This window comes from Apium graveolens, chromosome 2 (assembly GCF_009905375.1).
Source record: "Apium graveolens cultivar Ventura chromosome 2, ASM990537v1, whole genome shotgun sequence".
Classification (NCBI taxonomy): Eukaryota; Viridiplantae; Streptophyta; class Magnoliopsida; order Apiales; family Apiaceae; genus Apium; species Apium graveolens.
The window spans coordinates 234,225,412-234,229,586 of record NC_133648.1 but is presented as its reverse complement, the minus strand read 5'-3'; positions in this window follow the sequence as shown (position 1 = coordinate 234,229,586).

Below are 4,175 nucleotides of genomic sequence, written 5' to 3'. Positions count from 1 at the left end.
CTCGAACATAAGCATCAGCATCATTGGTCTTATGGGCAGTCTGCTTGAATCTAACCATAGCTGCTAGCTGTAATATTAGGGTAAAGCAAGGAGTGAGCCAAATGTTCAATAAGTGCTTACAGTACGACTCAAAACATAAATCGAGATATACATTAAAGAATGACAATAGAAAGACATAACCAATGGTAACGAGAGATAAAACTATGTGAGATGGCATCAGTTTGCTTGTATCAAAACAATTTTAAAATCATGTCTTAATCAAAATCATTTTATGACGCTACGGATTACAGCCGGTGATCAGCCGCGAAGTAATCCCGAACCTCGCTGGGTTCTAAAACATTAACGGGAATCTCTAAGCAACTTTTAAGCCTAATATAAGTGTGGAAAGGACTCGCGTCTCAGTCCAGATCCACTATTCAAGAAAAACATTTATCCCCCTTTGGGACTGAAAACCCATATTTTATTTATTTCAAAAACTGATGCCGAATTATAACAAAATCTCTTTTAACAGTAAACATTTTTATTAAGGGATTATAGATCAACTCGAAACACGGGAAATATGGTACCAAATCTCAGGGCCATGATTTACAAAGTTTTACTCTATTAGGGTAACCAAAAGGTTTTCATATGTCAGAACTTGGACAGGAAAGTTTAGTGAGACTAATGGATAATATAAAGGGGTAATGCCAAACTGGGCTTAAAGTAATGGTTTCTCGTCAAGGTACAGGTATTAAGGTATGAAGAAATGATTCTTTAGCTCAGGATATATCAGAGTTGTCAAGCTTTAGGATAAGAAAGAGGGGTATCAATCAATGAGGGATCACTTTGATAAGTTTCTGACTTTCAGGGTTCAAGTATCAGGATGAGATATCAATACTTAAGAATCATCAGCATGTTAATCAAGAGGATCAATCAAGTAATATATCAACTCTTCATTTTATCATGGCATTTAACTATCATGAAAAGGCTTTTGAACTACTTGCAATACATACTCGAGGGTTCATGGTATTTCTATATAATTCAAAGATAAACGAAAGATACGCTTGATTTAAAACATATCAAATGACTCAGGATAATTGCATCAATATATATATGAACTGTTTATAGTAAATACGAAGGTAGGAGCAACTGGAGCTTCACTCGACCTTTATGGCAAGTTTTCCCTCGTCTCGAGATCCTACATAATAAAAATAATCCTCATTATAATATATTCTTACCATCTTAACCTATTTACAACTTGAAATTAAACACGGATGACACTTAGGCCTATACACACTTAATTTTATATTCACTTTTAAATTACAAAAGTACACACATAGCCACATATTCACATATCATATATTAACACCAAATAACACCATATATAGCATAATGCAACACTAGGCTTGGATGATCTCGACTCACATCTTAAGTCACTTGGTCGCTAAACTAGACAAGGTCTTCTAATTTTGGCTTCCTAACTCGATGTGCCTTTCCTAAATTATCCAAAACCTATTGACCCTCACTTGTTCCTTTAGCTCTAATGACCTTATACCATCTTACAACTATGGTGGTCGACCTAATACTCACTTCTAAGTGTTCTAAAACTATGTGATAAGTGAAAGCGCTCACTGGTGCAAATTTCAGAATGACAACTATAGTTTTTTGAGTGCATTAGGCACTCTTAAACTACAAGTTTTCCTTCAAAACTTTTACACAAGACTCTCCTGACCTAAGGGCATCTCAAAAACTTGATGTGGCTCAAGGGCCTGGCTTGGGCCTTCTTGGGCCTAAGCTAAAAGTCCAAGGTTCTCCTGTTTTTCTGGGCAGAAAATGCCCTGACTTGAATTAACTTGTGACACATGGTTCTAACTCATATCCTACGAACTATGGTTGGAAAAACTTCTCTGACACTCCCTCTAACTAAGGCCCAATAGGGCCTAATGAGGGCCTACCCATGACATGGACAAATCTTCCTATTTCTAGGTTGCAACAAAACTGTCCCCTGCTGGACAAATTTTGTTATTCTACTTGTGCACCTAACCAAAAGACATGCAAACCTCCAACAAACTCCTAAAATTTTTTATATACTCCCAATACTGATTTCTGGTGGCTTGGGCCTCAAAGTGCACATCAATGACATGGTCAAAAATCACTCTAAACCTCAGGGTACTAAACTGATTTTCTGCAGAAACTATAACTCTCATTTCTCCAAGGTTTTGACTTGACAAACTCAACTACCAACATCCCAATACTTAAACCAAGACTTATACATGGTAATCTACTGAACTAACTCCCTTATTCTCAAAATAACCTTGGGTGAGATCATCCTTACCTAATGTACAATTATGGCAAAACAAAAGAGATCACATTTCTCAACTCACCAATCATTAAGTTTTTGAAACCACAAGATATGCATTTTATAAAAGATAACAAAGAATTATTACCATGCAACAAGAAGCATAAATCAATATTAACACATTATTCCTACTGAAATTATGACTCACTAACAAAAACTTTTCAAATGATCAAAATCTTACAACATTCTAAGAGAAATCCAGATGCATGCATGTCCTTGGGTTTTGCAAACCAAAACAACACATTTTCTACATATATTCTACCATAAAATTGACATGCAAGCCTAGCATGAGCTATAACTAGATGATCACTTAGCATGCAAGGAGTTTTATAAATTTTCACCACAAAATTCAAGTCATTATCACATAAACATGCAAAATTTGAGCAAAACAACAAGAATGATCTCAAGGACCATTCATTCGGCTCCCATATGGTCATGGCCGAATGAAATGGATGGGAATGGCCATTTAATCATCAAGAATTTCCCTCTCAAGACTTGGCACTTTTCCATTCCTTGTAGTCCTCTCAAAAACAACCCTAAACTCACAAGAATCAAGGTTGTACTTTGAGTTTCAACTAGAACCTTAACATGCAACTTCAAAACTTAAACTTTCTATTCAAAACTCTTTGAAATATGAATGATCATGGTATGGGAAATAACATTTACTTGTATAAAGAGTAGAAGCTTGGTGGAGGAATGAAGAAAAATGGGGAGGGGGTGGTTCTCGGCTAAACCCGAGAGTGAGAGAGGGAGGAGGGAGGGAGGAGAAAGTGTGGTGGTGAGTGAAGTGAAATGATCATGTCTTTGCTTGTTTTATGGTTATTTTATTGGACAAAGTGAGTGGAATTAGGAATTGACATGATTAGCCTTCCACTTGAACTTGGTTCAATTTGCATGCAAGGGTAAAGAAGGAAACTGGCTAGAAAAATAAGAGTTAGTGGGGTTGGAATTGTCCTCTTTGTCCTTGACAAGAATGAGAGGGTGGTTTGCATGCAAGGGTTTTCTTGTAATTTTCTAAATATGACAATTAAAATTTATAATGATTTATTTTTATAAAATAAAATACAAGTTCAAAAATTATAAAATTTATACCATAAAATAACTTGGATTTTTAGAGACTTTATAAAATCATTTTCAAAATTTGTGAACAAAATACCTTTTAAAAGAAAATTTTTCCAAGGCTTAGAATATTTCTTATAAATCAAAAATAAAGAAATTAAATAAACTCTTGCTTTGAAAAATCATATACTACATAAAGCAAATTTATAATGCAGAAATTTGCACTCACACAAACGTACAATCATTGAATATATTTTCATTCGGCTTTAATATTATACCAAATCCACAAATAATATTACACGAAGATACCGGTCGTAACATGAATAACAAGTAAAATAGTTTATGATATACAGTTGTAGGAACAGAAATCATAACTCGTTTATGAAAAACAAGTAAAATATGTATAAACTGGATATCAATAACCAGCATGCTCTGTAACACGTATCATTAGTTGTGTGCTGTGTGAATACCAAAGTTCAATTTTAGCACGCTACTTTTATTTCCAAATCTTTCGTTCTATTATAGGAACCATAAAACCATTTATCCCGTTACGGGGACCATAAAATCATTTGTTCCGTTATGGGAACCTCAAAAACACTTGTTCCATTACGGGAACCTTAAAATCACATGTTCAGTTATGGGAACCTCAAAATCACGCTCAAATAGGAATGTATTGGATGATCCCTGGTGAGACAATTGATCACGCTATCTCCATAGGACGGCTCCATCTGCCATCCCAGGAAACTTTTTCCAGAACTCAGAGACTAGCTAGGTCCCT